The 27,718-nt window shown below is 48.1% G+C and overlaps 1 long non-coding RNA gene across 1 annotated transcript; it reads right to left on the reverse strand.

Moving 5' to 3' along the window:
* Window positions 1-13,916: 13,916 nt before the first annotated feature.
* Window positions 13,917-27,132, reverse strand: LOC139252466 (uncharacterized). The gene is made up of 3 exons (XR_011591489.1): window positions 26,740-27,132; window positions 24,214-24,298; window positions 13,917-14,174 (listed from the first exon to the last, which is right to left on the reverse strand). It is a non-coding gene; the product is annotated as an uncharacterized lncRNA (long non-coding RNA).
* Between the last annotated feature and the right edge of the window lie 586 nt (window positions 27,133-27,718).

Raw genomic sequence — 27,718 nt, forward strand, 5'->3', positions numbered from 1 at the left:
TCTCTGACCTTTCTCCCCAGTCCATCCCCAGGACCAGTGTGTATCTGAGTCAATGGGACTATCTCTGACCTTTCTCCCCAGTCTAAACCCAGGCCCAGTGTGTATCTGAGTCATTGGGACTCTCTCTGACCTTTCTCCCCAGTCTATCCCCAGGACCAGTGTGTATCTGAGTCAATGGGACTCTCTCTGACCTTTCTCCCCAGTCTATCCCCAGGACCAGTGTGTATCTGAGTCAATGGGACTCTCTGACCTTTCTCCCCAGTCTATCCCCAGGACCAGTGTGTATCTAAGTCAATGGGACTCTCTCTGACCTTTCTCCCCAGTCTATCCCCAGGACCAGTGTGTATCTGAATCAATGGGAGTCTCTTTGATCTTTCTCCCCAGTCTATCCCCAGGACCAGTATGTATCTGAGTCAATGGGACTCTCTGACCTTTCTCCCCAGTCTACCCCCAGGCCCAGTGTGTATCTGAGTCAATGGGACTCTCTGACCTTTCTCCCCAGTCTACCCCCAGGCCCAGTGTGTATCTGAGTCAATGGAACTCTCTGAACTTTCTCCCCAGTCTATCCCCAGGACCAGTGTGTATCTGAGTCAATGGGACTCTCTGACCTTTCTCCCCAATCTATCCCCAGGACCAGTGTGTATCTGAGTCAATGGGACTCTCTCTGACCTTTCTCCCCAGTCTATCCCCAGGACCAGTGTGTATCTGAGTCAATGGGGCTCTCTGACCTTTCTCCCCAGTCTATCCCCAGGACCAGTGTGTATCTGAGTGAATGGTACTCTCTGACCTTTCTCCCCAGTCTATCCCCAGGACCAATGTATATCTGAGTCAATGGGACTCTCTCTGACCTCTCTCCCCAGTCTATCCCCAGGACAAGTGTGTATCTGAGCCAATGGGACTCTCTCTGATCTTTCTCCCCAGTATATCCCCAGGACCAGTGTGTATCTGAGTCAATGGGACTCTCTGACCTTTCTCCCTAGTCTATCCCCAGGACCAGTGTGTATCTGAGTCAATGGGACTCTCTGACCTTTCTCCCCAGTCTACCCCCAGGCCAAGTGTGTATCTGAGTCAATGGAACTCTCTGAACTTTCTCCCCAGTCTATCCCCAGGACCAGTGTGTATCTGAGTCAATGGGACTCTCTGACCTTTCTCCCCAATCTATCCCCAGGACCAGTATGTATCTGAGTCAATGGGACTCTCTGACCTTTCTTCCCAGTCTACCCCCAGGACCAATGTGTATCTGAGTCAATGGGACTCTCTGACCTTTCTCCCCAGTCTATCCCCAGGATCAGTGTGTATCTGAGTCAATGGGACTCTCTCTGACCTTTCTCCCCAGTCCATCCCCAGGACCAGTGTGTATCTGAGTCAATGGGTCTCTCTCTGACCTTTCTCCCCAGTCTAACCCCAGGACCAGTGTGTATCTGAGTCAATGGGACTCTCTCTGACCTTTCTCCCCAGTCTACCCCCAGGCCCAGTGTTTATCTGAGTCAATGGGACTCTCTCTGACCTTTCTCCCCAGTCTACCCCCAGGCCCAGTGTGTATCTGAGTCATTGGGACTCTCTCTGACCTTTCTCCCCAGTCTATCCCCAGGACCAGTGTGTATCTGAGTCAATGGGACTCTCTCTGACCTTTCTCCCCAGTCTATCCCCAGGACCAGTGTGTATCTGAGTCAATGGGACTCTCTGACCTTTCTCCCCAGTCTATCCCCAGGACCAGTGTGTATCTGAGTCAATGGGACTCTCTCTAACCTTTCTCCCCAGTCTATCCCCAGGACCAGTGTGTATCTGAATCAATGGGAGTCTCTCTGATCTTTCTCCCCAGTCTATCCCCAGGACCAGTATGTATCTGAGTCAATGGGACTCTCTGACCTTTCTCCCCAGTCTACCCCCAGGCCCAGTGTGTATCTGAGTCAAAGGGACTCTCTGACCTTTCTCCCCAGTCCACCCCCAGGCCCAGTGTGTATCTGAGTCAATGGAACTCTCTGAACTTTCTCCCCAGTCTATCCCCAGGACCAGTGTGTATCTGAGTCAATGGGACTCTCTGACCTTTCTCCCCAATCTATCCCCAGGACCAGTGTGTATCTGAGTCAATGGGACTCTCTCTGACCTTTCTCCCCAGTCTATCCCCAGGACCAGTGTATATCTGAGTCAATGGGACTCTCTCTGACCTTTCTCCCCAGTCTATCCCCAGGACAAGTGTGTATCTGAGCCAATGGGACTCTCTCTGATCTTTCTCCCCAGTATATCCCCAGGACCAGTGTGTGTCTGAGTCAATGGGACTCTCTGACCTTTCTCCCCAGTCTATCCCCAGGACCAGTGTGTATCTGAGTCAATGGGACTCTCTGACCTTTCTCCCCAGTCTACCCCCAGGCCAAGTGTGTATCTGAGTCAATGGAACTCTCTGAACTTTCTCCCCAGTCTATCCCCAGGACCAGTGTGTATCTGAGTCAATGGGACTCTCTGACCTTTCTCCCCAATCTATCCCCAGGACCAGTATGTATCTGAGTCAATGGGACTCTCTGACCTTTCTCCCCAGTCTACCCCCAGGACCAGTGTGTATCTGAGTCAATGGGACTCTCTGACCTTTCTCCCCAGTCTATCCCCAGGATCAGTGTGTATCTGAGTCAATGGGACTCTCTCAAACCTTTCTCCCCAGTCTATCCCCAGGACCAGTGTGTATCTGAATCAATGGGACTCTCTGAACTTTCTCCCCAGTCTATCCCCAGGACCAGTGTGTATCTGAGTCAATGGGACTCTCTCTGACCTTTCTCCCCAGTCTAACCCCAGGACCAGTGTGTATCTGAGTCAATGGGACTCTCTCTGACCTTTCTCCCCAGTCCATCCCCAGGACCAGTGTGTATCTGAGTCAATGGGACTCTCTCAAACCTTTCTCCCCAGTCTATCCCCAGGACCAGTGTGTATCTGAATCAATGGGACTCTCTGACCTTTCTCCCCAGTCTATCCCCAGGACCAGTGTGTATCTGAGTCAATGGGACTCTCTCTGACCTTTCTCCCCAGTCTAACCCCAGGACCAGTGTGTATCTGAGTCAATGGGACTCTCTCTGACCTTTCTCACCAGTCTACCCCCAGGCCCAGTGTTTATCTGAGTCAATGGGACTCTCTCTGACCTTTCTCCCCAGTCTACCCCCAGGCCCAGTGTGTATCTGAGTCATTGGGACTCTCTCTGACCTTTCTCCCCAGTCTATCCCCAGGACCAGTGTGTATCTGAGTCAATGGGACTCTCTCTGACCTTTCTCCCCAGTCTATCCCCAGGACCAGTGTGTATCTGAGTCAATTGGACTCTCTGACCTTTCTCCCCAGTCTATCCCCAGGACCAGTGTGTATCTGAGTCAATGGGACTCTCTCTGACCTTTCTCCCCAGTCTATCCCCAGGACCAGTGTGTATCTGAATCAATGGGAGTCTCTCTGATCTTTCTCCCCAGTCTATCCCCAGGACCAGTATGTATCTGAGTCAATGGGACTCTCTGACCTTTCTCCCCAGTCTACCCCCAGGCCCAGTGTGTATCTGAGTCAATGGGACTCTCTCTGACCTTTCTCCCCAGTCTAACCCCAGGACCAGTGTGTATCTGAGTCAATGGGACTCTCTCTGACCTTTCTCCCCAGTCAACCCCCAGGCCCAGTGTTTATCTGAGTCAATGGGACTCTCTCTGACCTTTCTCCCCAGTCTACCCCCAGGCCCAGTGTGTATCTGAGTCATTGGGACTCTCTCTGACCTTTCTCCCCAGTCTATCCCCAGGACCAGTGTGTATCTGAGTCAATGGGACTCTCTCTGACCTTTCTCCCCAGTCTATCCCCAGGACCAGTGTGTATCTGAGTCAATGGGACTCTCTGACCTTTCTCCCCAGTCTACCCCCAGGCCCAGTGTGTATCTGAGTCAATGGGACTCTCTGACCTTTCTCCCCAATCTATCCCCAGGACCAGTGTGTATCTGAGTCAATGGGACTCTCTCTGACCTTTCTCCCCAGTCTATCCCCAGGACCAGTGTGTATCTGAGTCAATGGGGCACTCTGACCTTTCTCCCCAGTCTATCCCCAGGACCAGTGTGTATCTGAGTCAATGTTACTCTCTGACCTTTCTCCCCAGTCTATCCCCAGGACCAATGTATATCTGAGTCAATGGGACTCTCTCTGACCTTTCTCCCCAGTCTATCCCCAGGACCAGTGTGTATCTGAGTCAATGGGACTCTCTCTGACCTTTCTCCCCAGTCTACCCCCAGGCCCAGTGTTTATCTGAGTCAATGGGACTCTCTCTGACCTTTCTTCCCAGTCTACCCCCAGGCCCAGTGTGTATCTGAGTCATTGGGACTCTCTCTGACCTTTCTCCCCAGTCTATCCCCAGGACCAGTGTGTATCTGAGTCAATGGGACTCTCTCTGACCTTTCTCCCCAGTCTATCCCCAGGACCAGTGTGTATCTGAGTCAATGGGACTCTCTGACCTTTCTCCCCAGTCTATCCCCAGGACCAGTGTGTATCTGAGTCAATGGGACTCTCTCTGACCTTTCTCCCCAGTCTATCCCCAGGACCAGTGTGTATTTGAATCAATGGGAGTCTCTCTGATCTTTCTCCCCAGTCTATCCCCAGGACCAGTATGTATCTGAGTCAATGGGACTCTCTGACCTTTCTCCCCAGTCTACCCCCAGGCCCAGTGTGTATCTGAGTCAATGGAACTCTCTGAACTTTCTCCCCAGTCTATCCCCAGGACCAGTGTGTATCTGAGTCCGTGGGACTCTCTGACCTTTCTCCCCAATCTATCCCCAGGACCAGTGTGTATCTGAGTCAATGGGACTCTCTCTGACCTTTCTCCCCAGTCTATCCCCAGGACCAGTGTGTATCTGAGTCAATGGGGCTCTCTGACCTTTCTCCCCAGTCTATCCCCAGGACCAGTGTGTATCTGAGTCAATGGTACTCTCTGACATTTCTCCGCAGTCTATCCCCAGGACCAATGTATATCTGAGTCAATGGGACTCTCTCTGACCTTTCTCCCCAGTCTATCCCCAGGACAAGTGTGTATCTGAGCCAATGGGACTCTCTCTGATCTTTCTCCCCAGTATATCCCCAGGATCAGTGTGTATCTGAGTCAATGGGACTCTCTGACCTTTCTCCCCAGTCTATCCCCAGGACCAGTGTGTATCTGAGTCAATGGGACTCTCTCTGACCTTTCTCCCCAGTCCATCCCCAGGACCAGTGTGTATCTGAGTCAATGGGACTCTCTCAAACCTTTCTCCCCAGTCTATCCCCAGGACCAGTGTGTATCTGAATCAATGGGACTCTCTGACCTTTCTCCCCAGTCTATCCCCAGGACCAGTGTGTATCTGAGTCAATGGGACTCTCTCTGACCTTTCTCCCCAGTCTAACCCCAGGACCAGTGTGTATCTGAGTCAATGGGACTCTCTCTGACCTTTCTCCCCAGTCTATCCCCAGGACCAGTGTGTATCTGAATCTATGGGACTCTCTCTTACCTTTCGCACCTATCGATGTAGGAAAGCTCTTTGAATCAATAGTTTTCTCTGTTTGGTGCTCTCACAATCCTGGGCTGGTTCAGCTGGTGTTGTTCCTCAGTCTACAATCTCTGTTAGGTCCACAGCTGGAATTTTCTCAAGCACTCCTACATTCAATCAGGACATAAAATGAGAACAATATTATCGGTGTGAAATAGAGTGCATGTTAACCTACCTTGTAGTTACTGGTCGAAACAAAACATTCAAGTAAAAATAATTCCATATTCCGCGGTTAGAGACTCCTCATATACTGGACGTGCATTTTCCAGGAGTAGGTCACATATTGAAGATAGAAACATAGAAAATAGGTGCAGGAGCAGGCCATTCGGCCGTACTAGCCTGCGCCACCATTCAATAAGATCATGGCTGAGCATTCAACCTCAGTACCCCACCCATGCCTACTCTCCATACCCCTTGATCCCTAAGGGCCACATCTAATTCCCTTTTGAATATATTTAGTGAACTGGCCTCAACAACTTTCGGTGGTAGAGAATTCCACAGGTTCACCACTCTCTGAGTGAAAATGTTTCTCTTCATCGTGGCACTAACTGGCTTACCTCTTATCCTAAGACTATGTCCCCTGGTTCTGGACTTCCCCAACATCGGGAACATTCTTCCTGAATCTACCCTGTCCAATCCCATCAGAATTTTATATGTTTCTATGAGATCGCCTCTCATTCTTCAAAATTCCACTGAGGATAAGTCTAGCCGATCCAGTCTTTCCTCATATGTCAATCCTGCCATCCCCGGACTCAGTCTGGTGAACCTTCGCTGCACTCCCTCAATAGCAAGAATGTCCTTCCTCAGATTAGGAGAGTAAAATTGCACACAATACTCCAGGTGTGGCCTCACCAAGGCCCTGTACAACTGCAGTAAGACTTGCCTGCTCCTATACTCACATCCTCTCGCTATGAAGGCCAGCATGCTTTCTCCGCTATCTACAATCACTGCCCATTCCTTTATATTCCTGGCTGAAGCCCATCCAGGACACACACGCCCAGTCTCCATCTGTCTGTCTTTCCCTCGCGTTTTACTTTCTCTCAGTGACACCTCAGGTAGAGAGAGAGCTGACAGACAATATATTCAGCTCACACAACTCAGCAACTTCCCTGGAGCATTGGCCGGCTTTAATGACACTGATTAACAAGGGCTTTCTCCCTCCCACTGTCTGGGGCTCTCTCTGTGTCCGGAGAGACAACAATGGACATCCAACTCGCTCTCAATTCCTGTCTGAGAGAGGGACCGCCCACCGTGTGTGAGGTCACAGCCCCGCCCACACAACGCGGGAGCTGGCCCCGCCCACCGTGTGTGAGGTCAGGGCCCCGCCCACACAGCCCCTGAGCCCAGCAGCGGGAATGCTGCAATGTGAGAGACTAAAGAGAGAAGGTGCTGGGAACAGCCAGCCTGAGAGCTCAGGCAGTGTGTGTGGGGAGAGAGAGAGAATGGAGCTGAGGGAAGATCATTGTCATTGGCCTGACATTCAGGGCCAGGGCCTTTACCTGCTGCTGGGGGCAGTGCAGCTGAAAGATTGACTGACAATATACAGCACTGTTTCCTGACACAACATGTTAATGCAGTAAATGGGGAAAACCGGAGATTGGATCTGGTGTTTAGTAGTGAGCCTGACCTGGGATCAGGCCTCCGTCTGGGGAACATCTGGGCAACACTGATCACATTATGCTGTCCCGATTGGCCGGGAGAACCAAAGGGACTGAGAACCTGCGACACAGACCGCATTTCAGGGCAAACTTCTCCAAACTGGCAGAGGATTGTAACAGGTAAATTGGTCAACCCTCCTCGGTGGTGATGTGACCGATGTTGGATATCAATGGAAAGGTTTTAAGAACAAGTTTAAAAATGTGGTAAACAAACGTAGTTAAAATTAAAAGACAGGAATGTGGTAAGAAAAAGCCGAGGTGGCCGACTGGCTCTGTACAAAGATGTAAACAGAAAAGTTTCCATAAATTAAATACATTTAACAATTAAATAAATAGGGTGAATTCAAGGAACAACTGAAGAAAACGAAGGCTGCTGTTCAATCAGGAAAAAGTCTCTGGGAATAAAAGGATTGTAGACCACTGGCCGACATGGGCAGAGCTTTTTCAGTTATGTGCAGGGTCCAAGAACTATCAAAGTCTGTAATGGGCCACTGAAGGGTGTTCAAGGACAGGTTATATAGGATTTACTGAGTATGGCGGGAATATTAGTGAGTACTGTGCATCAGTCTTCACCCTTTAACATCATGCTCAAATATTAGAATTTACTAACAATACTTTTATCAGTAACATTAACATAGATAAGCATATTGTTTTGGAAAACATTCAGAACTTAAAAAGAGTTAGAGCAGCCGGACTGGAGGATATTCATCCAAGGGTCCACCGGGAGATGGGACATGTGCTGTGTGAGGGTCCTCCGGGAGATGGGACATGTGCTGTGTGAGCCCCTCCGAGAGATGGGAATGTGCTGTGTGAGGGTCCTCCGGGAGATGGGACATGTGTGTGAGGGTCCTCCGGGAGATGGGAATGTGCTGTGTGAGGGTCCTCCGGGAGATGGGACATGTGTGTGAGGGTCCTCCGGGAGATGGGACATGTGCTGTGTGAGGGTCCTCCGGGCGATGGGACATGTGCTGTGTGAGCCCCTCCGGGAGATGGGACATGTGCTGTGTCAACCCCTCCGGGAGATGGCACATGTGCTGTGTGAGGGTCCTCCGGGCGATGGACATGTGCTGTGTGAGGGTCCTCCGGGAGATGGGACATGTGCTGTGTGTGCCCCTCCGGGAGATGGGACATGTGCTGTGTCAACCCCTCCGGGAGATGGCACATGTGCTGTGTGAGGGTCCTCCGGGCTATGGGACATGTGCTGTGTGAGGGCTCTCTGGGCGATGGGACTTGTGCTGTGCGAGCCCCTGGCATGTATGTTTAATAGCTCATTCTGAAATAGTTCCTGCAGATTGGAAGGATGCTAATGAAGTCCCCATTTTAATAAAAATGTGATAAGGCAGACCCGGGTCACCAGAGGCCCATCAGATTAATATCAGTAATAGGTAAGATGATTGAAAGAATCATAAGGGATGCAATATATCAATACTTGGATAGGGAGGGACATATTAGGGACACCACAACCCATTATAAAAAGTTCATGTCTCACAACTCTAATTATATTTTTTGAAGAAGTTACAAAGTTGGTGGATGAGGGAAGCCCAGTAGACATTGTCTACTTAGATTTCCAAAAACATTTTGACACGGTACCACACAGGAGGCTTCTCTATAAGATCGGAGCCTCTGGTATTAGTGAAATATATTGAGCTGGATATTGAACTGGCCGGCAGGATGCAGGTAAAGAGCAGTTATAGATGGATTTGGATCTGTTTGGTAACGGTCACCAGTGGTGTCCTGCAGGGATCAGTGTTGGGACCATTTCATTTTACTACTTTTATTAATGATCTGGATTTTGGGTTTAGGAGCACAATTTGAAAATTTTGAAATGATACCAAGATCTGTGCGAGTGCTCGAACTGTAGAAGAGGCTCGTCTGATTCAGGCAGATCTTGAAGTGTTGGGAGACTGGCCTCATGACTGGAAAATTATGTATAACTTAGATAAGTTCAGTGTTATGCATGTGGGCAGGGCAAATGCTCAACATTCATACACCCTCCAGGGAAAGGCATTAAAGATGGTGCAGATAGAAAGAGATTTAGACATTCTAGTGAATACATCCTTAAAGGTACACGAGCAATGCAGTGCAGCGACAGTTAGAGCCAATAGGGTGTTGGGGTTTATCCATAGGACAATTGAGTATAAGGCGAAGAGTACTGTTTTGTCCGAGTACAAGACCTTAGTCAGGCCACACTTGGAATACTGTCCAGTTTTGGTCTCCTCACATGGTGGGTGATATTGAGGTTCTGGAAAGGGTCACTCGACTAATTCCAAGTCTAAAGCATCTTGCTTATCAAGATAGGTTAAAAGAGTTGGGACTCTAGCTTCGAGCAGCGTAGACTTAGGGCGATACGATTGCGGTTTATAAGATAATGAAGGTGAAAGAGTGTTCCAGCTGACCGTTTATTTCAATTAAGTAGGTTAGACAGCACCAGGGACACAAATATCAGTTGTATAAGGATAGATCTAGGGTAGACATCAGGAGGTGGTTCTTTTCCCAGAGAACAGTAGACCTCTGGAACAAGCTGCCCTCTCATGTGGTGGATGCAAACTCACTGAATTCCTTCAAGTAAAAGCTGGATTTGTTTCTGGCTGCGGCGGAGATTAAGACTTACAGAAGGTAGGTACTGCAGGGGGTTTAGTGGCCAGAGTGATCTCCTGGACTAGTTTCCATCGTTTAGATGGGTTGGAGAGGAATTTCCCAGATTTTATTTTCCCAACTTGTCCTAGGTTTTTTAAAAATCTGTATTTTTGCCTCTCCCAGGAGATCACATGGACTCAGGTGGAGTGGAGTGTTTATGCTGTGATATATCGCAATTGTGTGGGACAGGCTTGATGGACCAGATGATCTTTACCTGTCCGTCATTTATCGTATGTATTAAAATGCTTCCTCCAAACTGTCCCATCGAACACTACCAGAGCAGGTACAGCACGGCTTAGATACAGAATAAATCTCAGGCCCCGAATTAGAGCCCACAAGCCCCGTGCTGACAGGCCCGGGTGAGCGGGGTCACTGGCCACCATCTTGCACAGGGCGGGATCAGGGCGCATGCAAGGCCATCTTGGTTCAGGAACAGAGAGTGGGCGGGGCTTCAGAATCTCTGTTCCCAACTGGGTCCCAGTGCCCGGGAGATGGAGCATCCTGGGAAACACGCTTTTCATCATCTTACAATCCGAGACTAGTTACAACATGGAAGGAGACCATTTGGCCCATCGAGCCCATGCCGGCTATCTGCAAGAGCTTCTACTAATCCCACTCTATCTACTCTGACCAGACCTCTCATGATTTTGAACACCTCTGTCAAATCTCCTCTCAATCTTCTCTGTTCTGAGAACAACCCCAACTTCTGCAGACTATCCACGTCATTGAAGTCCCTCATCCCTGGAATCATTCTCGTAAATCTTTTCTGCACGCTCTCAAAAGGCCTTCGCATACTTACTAAAATGTGGTAGCCAGAATTGCTCCAGTTCAGTCAACAAGCTCCCCGCTGGAGTGGAACTAAACTACAGAAACAGTGGGCACCGGTTCAACCTTCATCGTCTCCAGGCCAGGTCCAAGACCACCTCAATCTCTGTCGTTGAGCGACCGTACGCGGATAATACCTGTGTCTGTGCACATATAGAGGCTGAACTCCAAGTCATAGTCGACATGTATAGTGATGTTACGAAAGCATGGGCTTTACACTAAACATCCATAAGAGAAAGGTCCTCCACCAGCCTGTCCTCACCACATAGCACTCCCCACTTCACCCACCCCCCGTAGTCATCAAAATCCATGGCACGGCCCTGGACAGTGTGGACCATTTCCCATACCTCAGGAATCTCTTGTCAGCAAGAGCAGACATTGACGACAAGATTCAACACCGCCTCCAGTGCAGCCTTCGGCCGCTTGAGGAAAAGTGTCTTTGAAGACCACGTCCTCAAATCTACAACCAAGCACATGGTCTACAGGGCTGTAGTAATACCAACCCTCCTGTATGGCTGAGAGACATGGACCATGTACAGTAGACACCTCAAGTTGCTGAAGAAATACCAATAACGATGTCTCCGCAAGATCATACAAATTCCCTGGGAGGACAGACGCACCAACGTTAGCATCATCGACTCGGCCAACATCCGCAGCATTGAAGCACTGACCACATTTGATCAGCTCCGCTGGGCAGGCCACATTGTTCGCATGCCAGACACGAGATTCCCAAAGCAAGCACTCTACTCAGAACTCCTTCACAGCAAACGAGCCAAAGGTGTGGCTGAGGAAACGTTACAAGGACACCCTCAAAGCCTCCCTGATACACATGGCTGTCCCTGGTTAAAGACCGCACAAAGTGGAGGAAGAGCATCCGGGAGGGCGCTGAGCACCTCACGTCTCATCGCCGAGAGCATGCAGAAATCAACTGTGGCATCAAAAAGAGCGTGCGGCAAACTTGTCTCACCCAGCCCTTCCCTCAACGACTATCTCTCCCACCTGTGACAGGGACTGTGGATTCGTATTGGACTGTTCAGCCACCAAAGGACTCATTTTTAGAGTGGAAGCAAGTCTTCCTCGATCCGAGGGACTGCCTATGATGATGATGATGACCCAGAACTGCACATAATACTCCAGTTGAGGCCGAACCAGTGTTTTATGCAGGTTCAACATAATATCCACACTTCTGTACTCTATACATCTATTCATGAAAAATAGGATCCCGTAAGTCTTTGTAACCACTTTCTCAATGAGCACTGGAAACTTCATTGATTGGTGCACATATACTCCTGGGTCTCTCTGTTCACACCCCCCTTTACAATTGTACCCTTTAGTTTATATTTCCTCTCCTCTTTCTTCCGACAAAAATGTATCGCTTTTGAACTTTTCTACGTTAAATTTCATCCGCCACATAGACACGCTGGTGGAATGGGTGGACATGTCTTTCTGAAGTCCATCACCATCCTCCTCACTGTTCACTGTACTTCCAAGGTTTCTGTGAGCTGTAGATTTGGAAATTGTGCCCTGTACACCCAAGTCTAGGTCATTAATATAGATCAAAAAAAGCAGTGGCCCCAATACCGACCCCTGGGGAACACCACTTCCTCCAGTCTGAAAAACAACCATTCACCACTACTCTGTCTGTGTCACTTAGCCACTTTCATATCCATGCTGCCACTGTCCCCGTTATTCCATGGGCTTCGATTTTGCTGGTATTGGTAACACGCCTGGGATCAGTAAACACAAAACCCAGTCTGTTAATCACTTTCAGCTACTGGACTTAGCATGTACCCTACAGCATCTCTTCTACCCTCAATATGTGAATAGAGCATCACGCCTATAAACCTGGTTTAAGTTTATAACCACTCAGCAAATCTATTTAAGAAAAGCCTGTAGGTCAATGAGACACTGTTAAGGTGCCAGTGTGCTGCTGGTTTGATTGGCATGTTGCCTGTAATGGACTCCGTATTTTGGTCTCCATATTTAAGGAAGGATATACCTGCATTGGAGGCAGTTCAGAGAAGGTTCACTAGGTTGATGCCGGAGATGAGGGGATTTACTTATAAAGATAGCTTGAGTAGGCTGGGCTTAAACACATTGGAGTTCAGAAGAATGAGAGATGATTTTATCGAAACATAAGATAATGAGGGGGTTCGTCAAGATGGATGCAGAGAGGACAGTTCCACTTACACGGGAAACTAAAACTAGGGAACATAGGCTTAGAATAAGGGGCCACCCAATTAAAACTGAGATGAGGAACTTCTTTTCTGAGGGTTGTAAATCTGTGGAATTCTCTGCCCAGGAGAGCTGTGGAGGCTGGGTCTTTGAATATACTTAAGGCGGAGATAGACAGATCTTTGAGTGATAAGTGAGTAAAGGGTTATGGGGAGTGGGCAGGGAAGTGGAACTGAGTCCATGATCAGATCAGCCATGATCTTATTGAATGGCGGAGCAGGCCCAAGGGGCCAAATGGCCTACTCCTGCTACTATTTCTTATGATCTAACTGAACATTTCTCCCAGCGTAACCTTGTCTGTAATGAAATATGTGTCTTTTAATAAGCCTCAGGTCCTTGCTCATGTCTGCTGCAGATTCCAGAGTTGGTTCCAGAGTTGAGTGGATTGACTTATGGTTGAGTAGGTTGGGCATATACACATTGGAGTTGAGATGAATGAGATCTGTGTGTGGTCCTGAAGGTCAGTGTCCAGGCTGAAGTTCTGTTCCCCCTGTAAAATCCTCCCCACAGAATGTCCTTTCTCAGCTCCAGCCAAGTGATGCTAAACCCTCAGGTGGGAAAGACAAAAATCCACAGCAATGTGTTGAAAGCAACACTAATTTATGTGTCTATATCCCAAATATTAAACTCCAGTCGATTTCAGGAGTTATTAACATCAGTGTTACAGGAGTTATAAACCCCAACTGTCAGAATGAACACGATTCAGTCCGGGATGTGAATAACAGCAGAATCCAACCCCTGCAGTCACTTGTGAACTCGCTGATGTCTCAGCAGGTTGCCTGACTGAGAGAATCCCTTCCCACAGTCGGAGCAGGTGAATGGCCTCTCCCCAGTGTGAACTCGCTGGTGTCTCAGAAGGTGGTATGACCGAGAGAATCCCTTCCCACATTCAGAGCAGCTGAACGGTCTCTCTCCAGTGTGAACTCGCTGGTGTGTCAGCAGGTCGGATGATGGAATGAATCCCTTCCCACAGTCGGAGCAGGTGAACGGTCTCTCCCCAGTATGAATTCGCCGATGTATTTCCAGCTGGGATGGGTAGTTGAAACGTTTCCCACAATCCCCACATTTACACGGTTTCTCCCCAGTGTGACTGCACTTGTGTCTCTCCAGTTTGGACGATTGGCTGAAGCCTTGTCCACACACAGAGCACGTGTACCGTTTCTCCCCACTGTAAACGGTGCCTTCTGCTTCCATGGTCAAAAGCTGATGATATTCCAGTCCCGATGTATTGAGTGACTGTCAGATCTTGAGGTGATGTTTGGTTTGAGCTTCCAGTCTACAAATCCTCCCCTTTTAACACCCTGTAAAGTGAATTTCAAACAGGAAAAGTGAGTGTGAGAGAACACACAAAAACACAAAGGCAGGTTGTGAAATTGAACTTAATGAGTCTGGTCATTTGTGGGGCCGGCACGAGAAAAAAGTGACCATGAAAGCTGCCGGATTGTCGTAATAACACATCTGGATCACTGCTGTACTTCAGTGAATGGAACCCACCTCCCTCGACAGGCCCTCATGGGAAATTGTTGTTCCCACTGGGCCCAGAAGTACTGGGGGTGAAACCCAGCAGCTTCTCCCGCTCTCCATCCAGCTCAAACTGATGTGACAAACAGACCCACACAGGAGGCCAGTGAGTGACTTCCACATCCAGCGCCCACCTGATACAGAGCGGCTGGGAATTGCTGGGCCTGCTGTATAAATGTAAGTTGTTGTTTTCTTGGTGTCGGGGAGGGGCTGCCCCCGGGGTTGCTGGTGCCGGGCCCGGTGGCTCTGACTCGGGGCCCGAGAGTCGCACTCTGTGTTGCCCGGGGACCGAGAGCCGCACTCGGTGTTGCCCGGGGCCCGAGAGCCGCACTCGGTGTTGCCCGGGGCCCGAGAGCCGCACTCGGTGTTGCCCGGGGCCCGAGAGCCGCACTCGGTGTTGCCCGGGGCCCGAGAGCCGCACTCGGTGTTGCCCGGGGCCCGAGAGCCGCACTCGGTGTTGCCCGGGGCCCGAGAGCCGCACTCGGTGTTGCCCGGGGCCCGAGAGCCGCACTCGGTGTTGCCCGGGGCCCGAGAGCCGCACTCGGTGTTGCCCGGGGCCCGAGAGCCGCACTCGGTGTTGCCCGGGGCCCGAGAGCCGCACTCGGTGTTGCCCGGGGCCCGAGAGCCGCACTCGGTGTTGCCCGGGGCCCGAGAGCCGCACTCGGTGTTGCCCGGGGACAGAGAGCCACATTCGGTGTTGCCCGGGGCCCGAGAGCCGCACTCGGTGTTGCCCGGGGACAGAGAGCCACATTCGGTGCTGCCCGGGGACCGAGATACGCACTCGGTGTTGCCCGGGGACCGAGAGATGCACTCGGTGCTGCCCGGGGACTGAGAGCTGCACTCGGTGTTGCCCGGGGACTGAGAGCCGCACTCAGTGTTGCCCGGGGACCGAGAGCCGCACTCGGTGTTGCCCGGAGACCGAGAGCCACACTCGGTGTTGCCCGGGGACCGAGAGCCGCACTCGGTGTTGCCCGGGGACCGAGAGCTGCACTCGGTGTTGCCCGGGGACCGAGAGCCGCACTCGGTGTTGCCCGGGGAATGAGAGCCACAATCGGTGTTGCCCGGGGCCCGAGAGCCACACTCAGTGTTGCCCGGGGACTGAGATCTGCACTCGGTGTTACCCGGGGACTGAGAGCCACAATCGGTGCTGCCCGGGGACCGAGATCCGCACTCGGTGTTGCCCGGGGACCGAGAGCCACACTCGGTGTTGCCCGGGGCCCGAGAGCCACACTCGGTGTTGCCCGGGGACTGAGATCCGCACGCGGTGTTACCCGGGGACTGAGAGCCGCACTCGGCGTTGCCCGGGGCCCGAGAGCCGCACTCGGTGCTGCCCGGCGACCGAGATCCACACTCGGTGCTGCCAGGGGACCGAGAGCCACACTCGGTGCTGCCAGGGGACCGAGAGCCACACTCGGTGTTGCCCGGGGACCGAGAGCCGCACTCGGTGTTGCCCGGGGACCGAGAGCCGCACTTGGTGCTGCCCGGGGCCTGAGAGCCACACTCGGTGTTGCCCGGGGACTGAGAGCCGCACTCGGTGTTGCCCGGGGACTGAGAGCCGCACTCGGTGCTGCCCGGGGCCTGAGAGCCGCACTTGCTGCTGCCCGGGGCCTGAGAGCCACACTCGGTGTTGCCCGGGGACTGAGAGCCACACTCGGTGTTGCCCGGGGACTGAGAGCCGCACTTGGTGTTGCCCGGGGACTGAGAGCCACACTCGGTTAAAAAGGAGGCAGACAAAAAGCAGGAATCTGTAGACTAGTTTAGCCTAACATCTGTGGTTGGGAAAATGTTGAAGAGTTCATTCTTAAAGAAGCATTCGCACCACATTTGGAAAAACATAATTCGGTCAGGCAGAGTCAGCATGGATTTATGAAGGGGAAGTTAAGTTTGACAAATTTGCTGGAATTGTTTGAGCATGCAACGAACATAGAAACATAGAAATATAGGTGCAGGAGTAGGCCATTCGGCCCTTCGAGCCTGCACCACCATTCAATATCATGGCTGATCATTCCTTCAGTACCCCTTTCCTGCTTTCTCTCCATACTTCTTGATCCCCTTAAATGTAAGAGCCATATCTAACTCCCTCTTGAATATATCCAGTGAACTGGCCTCAACAACTCTCTGCGCAGGGAATTCCACAGGTTAACAACTCTCTTGAGTGAAGAAGTTTCTCCTCATCTCAGTCCTAAATGGCCTACCCCTTATCCTAAATGCAATGATTATTTTCATTTTTGGTGTTATTCAAAACAGGTGGAAATACACAGCAAATCAAAACTTAAAAAAATTAGAAGAAAATATGCAATATTAGCCAACTAAATCAGTTCTCTATTAGGCAATGGCATCCATCATCAAACTCCTTCTCTGCTTGTACCATGTTGAAAAAAATTCTGAAATGAAATATTTTTGTTCTCAAATATCAGTCTATTTTTAAACAGTATGCGAAAGTTATAATTTTATCTCATCTCAAAATCACTAATCCATCATTCAGACCATGCCTGGACATTTGGAAGAAATGCATTCTTTCTATTTTTGTCTTGTACAATACCAAACATTCAGGAATTCATTTTTCACATTTGATCGGTCAGTTTCTCCTCAATACTGTCAGAGGTGCTTTCGATGAATTATGTTCCACTTCACATCACGGGCCAGGGTGGATAAAGTAGGTGTGGTGTATTTGGACTTCCAGAAGGTATTTGACAAGGTGCCACATAAAAGGTTACTGCACAAGATAAAAGTTCACGGGGCTGGGGGTAATATATTAGCATGGATAGAGGATTGGCTAACTAACAGACAACAGAGAGTCTGTGTAAATGGTTCATTCTCGGGTTGGCAATCAGTAATGAGTGGGGTGCCGCAGGCATCAGTGCTGGGACCCCAACTATTTACAATCTATATTAACGACTTGGAAGAAGGGACCAAGGGGCCACTGTACAGCAAAATTCTAAAAGGAAAAGGGTGTTAAAAAAACAAGCCTGAAGGCTTTGTGTCTTAATGCAAGGAGTATCCGTAATAAGGTGGATGAATCAACTGTGCAAATAGATGTTAACAGATATGATGTGATTGGGATTACAGAGACGTGGCTACAGAATGACCAGGTCTGGGTACTCAACATCCAGGGCTATTCAACATTCAGAAAGGATAGAATAAAAGGAAAAGGAGTTGGGGTAGCATTGCTGGTTAAAGAGGAGATTAATGCAATCATTCGGAAGGACATGAGCTTGGATGATGTGGAATCTATATGGGTCGAGCTGCAGAACACCAAAGGGCAAAAAACGTCAGTGGGAGTTGTGTTCAGACTCCAAACAGCAGTGGTGATGTTGGGGAGGGCATCAAACAGGAAATTAGGGGTGCATGCAATAAAGGTGCAGCAGTTATAATGGTGACTTTAATATGCACACAGATTGGGTTAACCAAACTGGAACCATTACTATGAGGCTGCAGAGTGACTTGAATATGTTAGGTGAGTGGGCAAATGCATGGCAGATGAAGTATAATGTGGATAAATGTGAGGTTATCCACTTTGGTGGTAAAAACAGAGAGACAGACTATTATCTGAATGGTGACAGATTAGGAAAAGGGAAGGTGCAACGAGACCTGGGGGTCATGGTACATCAGTCATTGAAGGTTGGCATGCAGGTACAGCAGGCGGTTAAGAAAGCAAATGGCATGTTGGCCTTCATAGCGAGGGGATTTGAGTACAGGGGCAGGGAGGAGTTGCTACAGTTGTAGAAGGCCTTGGTGAGGCCACACCTGGAGTATTGTGTACAGTTTTGGTCTCCTTACCTGAGGAAGGACATTCTTGCTATTGAGGGAGTGCAGCGAAGGTTCAGCAGACTGATTCCCGGGACGGCGGGACTGACCTATCAAGAAAGACTGGATCAACTGGGCTTGTATTCACTGGAGTATAGAAGAATGAGAGGGGACCTCATAGAAATGTTTAAAATTCTGACGGGTTTAGACAGGTTAGATGCAGGAAGAATGTTCCCAATTTTGGGCAAGTCCAGAACCAGGGGTCACAGTCTAAGGATAAGGGGTAAGCCATTTAGGACCGAGATGAGGAGAAACTTCTTTACCCAGAGAGTGGTGAACCTGTGGAATTCTCTACCACAGAAAGTAGTTGAGGCCAGTTCACTAAATATATTCAAAAAGGAGTTAGATGAAGTCCTTACTACGAGGGGAATCAAGGGATATGGCGAGAAAGCAGAAAGGGGGTACTGAAGTTGCATGTTCAGCCATGAACTCATTGAATGGTGGTACAGGCTAGAAGGTCAGAATGGCCTAGTCCTGCACTTATTTTCTATGTTTCTATGTAACGTAGCCAAGTTTGCTGATGATACAAAGATGGGAGGAAAAGCAATGTGTGAGGAGGACACAAAAAATCTGCAAAAGGACATAGACAGGCTAAGTAAGTGGGCAACAATTTGGCAGATGGAGTATAATGTTGGAAAGTGTGAAGTGAGGCACGATGGCAGAAAAAAAATCCAAGATCAAGTTATTATTTTAATGGAGAAAGATTGCAAAGTGCTGCAGTACAACGGGACCTGGGGTTACTTGTGCATGAAACACAAAAGGTTAGAATTCAGGTACAGCAAGTGATCAGGAAGGCCAGTGCAATCTTTTCCTTTATTGCAAAGGGTTTGGAGTATAAAAGCAGGGAGGGCTTGCTACAGTTATACAGGTTATTAGTGAGGCCACACCTGGAATACTGCATGCAGTTTTGGTTTCCATATTTATGAAAGGATATACTTGCTTTGGAGGAAGTTGAGAGAAGATTCACTGGGTTGATTCCGGAGATGAGGGGTTGACTTATGAGAAAAGGTTGAGGAGGTTGGGCCTCTACTCATTGAATTCAGAAGAATGAATGAAAGGTGGTTTATCGAAACGTATAAGAATATGAGGGGGCTTGACAAGGTAGTCGTAGAGAGGATGTTTTCACTGATAGGGGAGACTAGAACTAGGGGGCATAATCTTAGAATAAGTGCTCCCCCCATTTAAAACTGAGAGGAGGAGACATTGTTTTATCTCAGAGGGTTGTACACCTGTGGAATTCGCTGCCTCAGAGACCTGTGTAAGCTGGGACATTGAATATATTTAAGACAGAGATAGACAGTGTCTTAACCGATAAGGGAATAAGGGGTTATGGGGAACGGGCGGGGAAGTGAAGCTGAGTCCATGATCGGATCAACCATGATTGGATTAAATGGCGGAGAACTCTCGAGGGGCCGTATGGCCTAGTCCTGATCCTACTTCTTATTTTCTTATTTTCTTATATAGTGGGTGTCTGGTATGAGAGTGTGGATTTGACTCTATCTGTCCATCTCTGGTATGTGGATGAGGGTTTTACTCTGTATGTTAGTTTCTGATATGAGAGGTGGATTTTATCCTGTACCTGGCAATTTCTGGTAATTGCCTGTGGGTTTCATTCTGTATCAAAAAGGGCCACATTACAACATAATTCTAAAGGGACAAAGAGTGTTAAAAAAACAAGCCTGAAAGCTCTGATTCTCAAAGCGAGGAGCATTTGCAATAATGTGGACAAATTAACTGCACAGATAGCTGTTAACGGATATGATGTAATTGGGATTACTGAGACATGGCTCCAGGGTAACCAAAGCTGGGAACATAACATCCTGGGGTATTCAATATTCAGGAAGAATAGCCAGAAAGGAAAAGGAGGTGGGGTAGTGTTAATGGTTAAAGAGGAGGTTAATGCAATAGTCAGGGAGGACATTAGCTGGGATAATGTGGAATCTATATGGGTAGAGCTGTGAAACACCAAAGGGCAGAAAACGTTAGTTGGGGTTGTGTACAGACCAGCAAACAGTAGTAGGGAGGTTGGGGATGGCATCAAACAGGAAATTAAGGACGCGTGCAATAAGGGTATAGCAGTTATCATGGGTGACAACCTACATATTGATTGGGCTAACCAAACTTGTAGCAATACTGTGGTGGAAAACTTTCTAGAGTGTTTCAGAGATGGTTTTCTCGACCAATATGTCGAGGAACCTACGGGTGAGCAGGCCATCCTTGACTGGGTTTTGTGTAACGAGAGAGGATTAATTAGCAATCTGGTCATGCGAGGCTCCTTGGGGAAGAGTGACCACAATGTGGTAGAATTCTTCATTAAGATGGAGAGCAACCCAGTTAACTCAGAGACTAGGGTCCGGAACTTAAAGGAAACTTCGATGGTATGAGACGTGATTTGGTTGGGATAAACTGGCGAATGAAACTTAAAGGGTTGACGGTGGATAAGCAATGGAAGACATTTAAAGATCACATGGATGAATTACAACTATTGTACATCCATGTCTGGCGTAAAAATACAACAGGAAAGGTGGCTCAACCGTGGCTAACAAGGGAAATTAGGGACAGTGTTAAATGCAAGGAAGAGACATATAAATTGGCCAGAAAAAGCAGCAAACCTGAGGACTGGGAGAAATTTAGAATTCAGCAGAGGAGGACTAAGGGTGTAATTAGGAGGAGGAAAATAGAATATGAGAGTAAGCTTGCAGGGAACATAAAAACTGACTGCAAAAGCTTCTATATATATGTGAAGAGAAAAAGATTAGTGAAGTCTAATGTAGGCCCCTTGCAGTCAGAATCAGGTGAATTCATAATAGGGAACAGGAAATGGCAGACCAACTGAACAAATACTTTGGTTCTGTCTTCACTAAGGAAGACACGAATAACCTCCCAAAAATACTAGGGGACTGAGGGTCTAGCAGGAAGGAGGAACTTAGGGAAATCCTGATTAGTCAGGAAATGCTTGCAGGGAACCTGAAGGCCAATAAATCCCCAGGGTCTGACAGTCTGCGTCCCAGAGTAGTTAAAGAAGTGGCCCTAGAAATAGTAGATGCAGTGGTGGTCATTTTTCAAAATTCCATGGACTCTGGATCAGTACCTATGGATTGGAGCGTAGTTAATGTAACCCCACTTTTTAAAAAAGGAGGGAGAGAGAAAACAGGGAATTATAGACCAGTTAGCCTGACATCGGTGGTGGGGAAAAGGCTGGAATCAATTAAAGATATAATAGCAGAGCATTTGGAAAGCAGTGACAGGATCGGTCCAAGTCAGCATGGATTTATTAAAGGGAAATCATGCTTGACAAATCTTCGAGAGGTTTTTGAGCATGTAACTAGTAGAGTGGATAAGGGAGAACCAGTGGATGTGGTGTATTTGGAATTTAAAAAGGCTTTTGACAAGGTCCCACACCAGAGAATAGTGCGCAAAATTAAAGCACATGGTATTGGGGGTAATGTACTGACGTGGATAGAGAACTGGTTGGCAGACAGGAAGCAAAGAGTGGGATAAACGGATCCTTTTCAGAATGGCAGGCAGTGACTAGTGGGGTGCCACAAGGTTCAGTGCTGGGATCCCAGCTACTTACAATATATATATTAATGATTTAGACGATGGAATTGAAAGTAATATCTCCAAGTTTGCAGATGACACTAAAGCTGGGTGGCAGTGTGAGCTGTGAGGAGGATGCGAAGAGGCTGCAGGTTGACTTGGACAGGTTAGGTGAATGGGCAATTGCATGGCAGATGCAGTATAATGTGGATAAATGAGAGGTTATCCACTTTGGTGGCAAAAACAGGAAGGCAGGTTATTACCTGAATGGTGACAGATTAATAAAAGGGGAGGTTCAAAGAGATCTGGGTGTCATGGTAGATCAGTCACTGAAGGTCGGCATGCAGGTACAGCAGGCAGTAAAGAAAGCAACTGTCACGCTGGCCTTCATAGCGAGAGGATTTGAGTGTAGGAGCAGGGAGGTGTTACTGCAGTTGTAGAGGGCCTTGGTGAGACACACCTTGAGTATGGTGTGCAGTTTTGGTCTCTTAATCTGAGCAAGGACGTGCTTGCTATTGAGGGAGTGCAGTGAAGGTTCACCAGACTGATTCCCGGGATGGCAGGACTGACATATGAAGAAAGACTGGATCGGCTAGGCTTGCACTCACTGGAATTTAGAAGAATGAGAGGGGATCTCATAGAAACATATAAAATTATGACAGGACTGGACAAGTTCGATGCAAGAAGAATGATCCCGATGTTGGAGAAGTCCAGAACCAGGCGTCACAGTCTAACGATAAGGGGTAAGCCATGTCGGAATGAAATGAGGAGAAACTTTTTCACCCAGAGAGTGGTAAACCTGTGCAATTCTCTACCACAGAAAGTTGTGGTGTCCAGTTCGTTGGATATATTCAAGAGGGAGTTAGATGTGGTCCTTCCGGCTAAGGGGATCAAGGGGTAGGGAGAGAAAGCGGGAGTGGGGTACTGAAGTTGCATGATCAACCATGATTATATTGAATGGCGGTGCAGGCTCGAAGGGCCAAATGGCCAACTCCTGCATCTATTTTCTATGTTTCTTTCCATTCTTGGTGTGTGAGTGTGTGTTCTGTGCTGTATCTGTCCATCTCTTATGTGAATGTGAGCTCTACTCCATACCCGTCATTCTCCAGTATGTTGGTATTGTTTTACTGTGTACCACCAATTCCTGATAGAGTATTCGTTTTACTTTTTAACTGTCAATTTGTGTTATGGAGGTGAGTGTTTATGCTGACTTGGTCGGTCTCTGGTAAATGAGTCTGAGTTTCACTCTGCATCTATCTGTCTCTGCTGTGAGTGTGGGCCTTTCTCTGTATCTCTGCATTTGTTATGGGAGTCTGGCTTTTATTTTGTACCTGTCACGTTCTGACATGTGATTGTGGGCCTTACTCTATACCTGCAGTTTCTGCTTAATTGTGAGTGGACTTTCCTTTGTACATGTCAGTTTCTGGTATGAAAGAGAGATCTTTACTCTGTACCTGTCAATTACTGGTTTGTGAGTCTGGGCATGTCACTGTATGTCAATTTATGTTATGGGAATATGGATTGTAATATGTCAGCCTCTGATATGTGAGTGTGGGTTTTATACTGTATCACTCAGTCTCTGATATGCAAGTGTGTATATTTTTCTGTAACTGTCAGGTTTTGGCGTGTGTAGAGGTTTAATCTGTGCCTCTCAGTTTCTGATATGTTAGATTGTACCTGCTACTTGATTGTGTGTTTTCGACTGTATCTGTCAGTTCCTGCTATGCGAGTGTGGAATTTACTCTGTATTTGCCAGTCTCTGGTATGTGAACGTGAGAATCAATTTTACATTTAACCTGTATTTCTCTGATATGTGAGTGAAGATTTTGCCTTCTCCTTGTCATTTTTTCTGATGTGTGGGTGTGGGTTTTACTCTGCCCCTATCAGTTTCGGCGATGCAAGTAACAATTTTACTTACGGCCTTTCAGTTGTCCGATATGTGCCCATGGGATTTACACTTTACCTGTCACTCTCTGGTATGCAAGTGGGGATTTTATTCTATTACTGTCACTTTCATATATGTGGGTGTGTGTTATATACTGTATCTGTCAGTCTGTGGTGCGGGAATGTGGGTTTTATTCTGCACCTGTCATCTTCTGGTATGTTCGGGGGGTTAAATACTGAATCCGTCAGATTCTGAAACATGAATATGGCTTTTGCTCTGTACCCATCAGCTTCTGATATGCGAGTGTGGTTTATACATTCTATTGGACATTTTTTCTGATAGATGATTGTCTTTTATTCTCTACCTGCTAGTTTCTGGCAAGTGAGTGTGTGTGTTTAATGTACCATCAGTGTGATCTGTTTCAATGGTGAAACAGCATCTGATTCTACTGCTCCATGTGGCTGTAAGGTTCACAATGTAACTCTGCCACTTCGGATCACTGTGGGACTGACAGCTTCTGCTGCCTGTGACAATAGGATTGAGGACAGTTCTGTGTGTCTGCGCTCTGTGAGTGATAATCTACTTACTGTGTGTGAGAAGGAGCTGCCTGCACTGTTCCTTGTGTTCCGGGTGGAAGAAAGCTCACATTTGTTCTGGCTGAAGAATTTTGCTCTGAGAATAATAATACGAGAACATTATTAGTTCTAAGATATGGATGCGGGGGAGATTATGAGGGAGTGACAATGTATCTCTCGACCACCAGCAACATGGTTCTGGAGAACTCAGCTCACCGAAACAATATAAACAGTCTTTAAAATATCTTCTCCCACACTCCTCTCCTGGTGCCTGCAATAGATGCACTTTGTGAAACTCCCCACATCCTCACTGTCAGGCTGTGTTTCCACTGCTCACTGTCCAAGAACAACAGACACAGTGAGATTGGAACTGAATCAGGAAAATTCACTGCTGATTTGGGGAAAGAAGGCAGCAATGATTGGAAAGAGCGAGGTGGTTTACTTTCACTGTTACCTTACACTGTCCGCACAAGCCCGAGAATGGCCTCTCCCTTCCCCCACTCACATCATGTCCCGGAACTAGTTCCTGATCCACTCTGCCCCTTACAGACAGCCCCCGAGGGAACTCAACCAGGAACGTTCACTCCTGGTTTGGAGAGAGAAAGCAGCAGATTGTAAATAGCAGATTCTGCCCATTCTGTCTTCCTTACCCTGGACACACACAGCCCAAGAATGGCCTCTCCCTTCCCCCACTCACACCACGCACTGACACTGGTTCTTGCTCCACTCTGCCTCCCCCGGGACTAAATGCCGATCTCTGAGCCCATCTGCGGACATGCTCCCAAAGCGCTGCAAAGCTGTCAGGAGGCTGCTGCTCGCTGCCTTACCCCGGGGTCGTGGTGTCTCCATTCCCGGCTGTTTTAAACCATCTTCCTCAACTCACTGAGTGAATGGTGATCCCAGGCAGGACTGGGAGAGGGGAGGGCGCATGTGCTCTTCTGCTCACTGGGAATCGACACAGGGGGCGGGGCTGAACCGCACATGCGCAGCTCTCTGCAATAATTCAATCTGTAAAAATCAAAGTGCACTTTTCCCAATTTACTTTTATCAGAATCTGAGCAAAGGAACTGGGCCTGGGGGGAAAGGACAGAGAATGATTAAAGCTGCAAGCCTTGTCCCATGGAGATGATCAATTTGAATCATTCCGTGCAGGATGTTTCTCTCCATGAGCCCGTCTTCACAAAGCAATCCTGCAGCAACATTGGAGGGACGAGGGAGTGGGAGTGTTTGCTGGGACCTTGCAGGAGTTAATATCTGACAGAAACAGTCCGAGATCAGTTTAATTAGAGTAAAACACTCGGTCACTGAGAGTAATACTGAAGTGCATAATCAAGGGGCTATAGTGAGGGAGGAACTTAATTCAATAACTATTCATAATGAAGTAGTACTCGGTAAAATAATGGGACTAAAGGAAGACAAGTCACCTTGCCCTGATGGTTTACATCGTAGGGTCTTAAGAGAAGTGGCTGCAGAGATAGTGGTCACATGAGTTGTAATCTACCAAAATTCGCTGGATTCTGGGGCAGTCCAAACAGATTGGAAAACTGCAAATGTAACGCCTCTCTCTAAAAAAGAAGGCAGACAAAAAGCAGGAGACTATAGACTAGTTAGCCTAACATCTGTCATTGGGAAAATGCTGGAGTCCATTATTAAGGAAGCAGTAGTGGGACATTTGGAAAAGCATGATTCAATCAAGCAGAGTCAGTATGGCTTTATGAAAGGGAAATCATGTTTGACAAATTTGCTGGAGTACTTTGAGGATGTAATGAGTAGGATGGATAAGGCGGAACCAGTGTATGTGGTGTATTTGGATTTTCCAGAAGGTATTTTATAAGGTGCCACATAAAAGGTTACTGCACAAGATAAAAGCTTACCGGGTTGGGGGCAGTATATTAGCATGGATAGAGGATAGGCTAACTAACAGAAAACAGAGAGTCTGGATAAATGGGTCTTTTTCCGGTTGGCAAATGGTAACTAGTGGGATGCCGCAGGTATCGGTGCTGGGTCCTCAACTATTTACAATCTATATTAATGAATTGGAAGAAGGGACCGAGTGTAATAAAGCCAAGTTTGCTGATGATACAAAGATGGGTGGAAAAGCAAATTGAGGACACAAAAAATCTGCAAAGGGATATCGACAGGTGAAATGAGTGGGCAAAAATTTGTCAGATGGAGTATAATATGGGAAATTTTGAGGTTATCCACGTTGGCAGAAATAATAGAAAAGCAAATTATAATTTAAATGGAGAAAAATTGCACAGTGCTAGAGGACAGAGAGACCTGAGGGTGTTTGTGCATAAAACACAAAAAGTTAGTCTGCAGGTTCAGGAAGTAGTCAGGAAGGCAAATGTAATGTTGGCCTTTATTGTCAGGCGGATAGAATAAAAAGCAGAGAAGTCCTGCTCCAAGTGTACAGGGTGTTGGTGGGACCACACCTGGAATACTGTGTGTTTAAGCAGAGAAGTCCTGCTCCAAGTGTGCAGGATGTTGGTGAGACCACACCTGGAATACTGTGTGTTTAAGGAAGGATATACTTACACTGGAGGCTGTTCAGAGGTTGATTCCGGCGAGGAGGGGGTTCTCTGATGAGGACAGGTTGAGCAGGTTGGGACGATACACTTTGGAGATCAGAACAATGAGAGAAATCCGAGGTGTGAGAATAAAATAAGTCAGCTCTTACTTTACCAAGATGGCCGCGCATGCGCTTTGCTGCTCACTGAACCAAGATGGCGGAGGACTGACCCTGCCTTCCTGTACAAAGATGGCCGCCGTTACCCTGGGCCTGTGACCGGGAGAAAGCCTCGAGGCTGCAGCCGCCGATATTCCGGTTATTATTCCGGGCTTGCGGCGGGCACCAGTTGTTTCTGAAGCCTCCCCGGCTCCCCGCTGGTCCTTTACTCCCCTCCGCCCCGCGGAGTAGGAGCTGTTTGGCGGAACACATTTCACCACACGCGCTTCGCCATTACACGCACCGCGCATGCTCCAAATACAGCCAGGTCTCGCGCCTGCGCACTGGACCCCTGTAGTCTGTGCTCGGCATATTCTCCATCGCGGGGAATGCTGGGTATATACCCAAGACCACTTTAGTGAATGGGACAGGATATACTGGGCTCCCATTGGGCACTGAACCATGTTCATTCTGGCACTGAGACTTTGTATCTGCTGCTCTGAATAACCCTGTACCTGAGCTGGAGATTAGTGTTCTGTCTCAGTATTGTTTCAAACACCGTGTGTCCAATATTTCATTTCTCCACAATAAAAGTAGACTAATTAATGTTCCCTTCCCTTCCATGTTGGGCCTTTTCTTACTCCAGATTAGTTCACTTTTCCCACATCAAATCCCAAACTTGTTTCGTTTGATTATACGGCTTGTGAATGTCTCAGACTGAACCGGCGTGTCTCACTTTACACTAATTTGACGTTCATTTCAACCAACCCTTGAAAGAACTATCTTGCGTAAGATTGTAAATCTGTTATTTTCTGTATTATTTGATGATTTTTGAATGCGGCTAATAAA

The sequence above is a fragment of the Pristiophorus japonicus genome, unplaced genomic scaffold (assembly GCF_044704955.1).
Source record: "Pristiophorus japonicus isolate sPriJap1 unplaced genomic scaffold, sPriJap1.hap1 HAP1_SCAFFOLD_47, whole genome shotgun sequence".
Taxonomy (NCBI): domain Eukaryota; kingdom Metazoa; phylum Chordata; class Chondrichthyes; family Pristiophoridae; genus Pristiophorus; species Pristiophorus japonicus.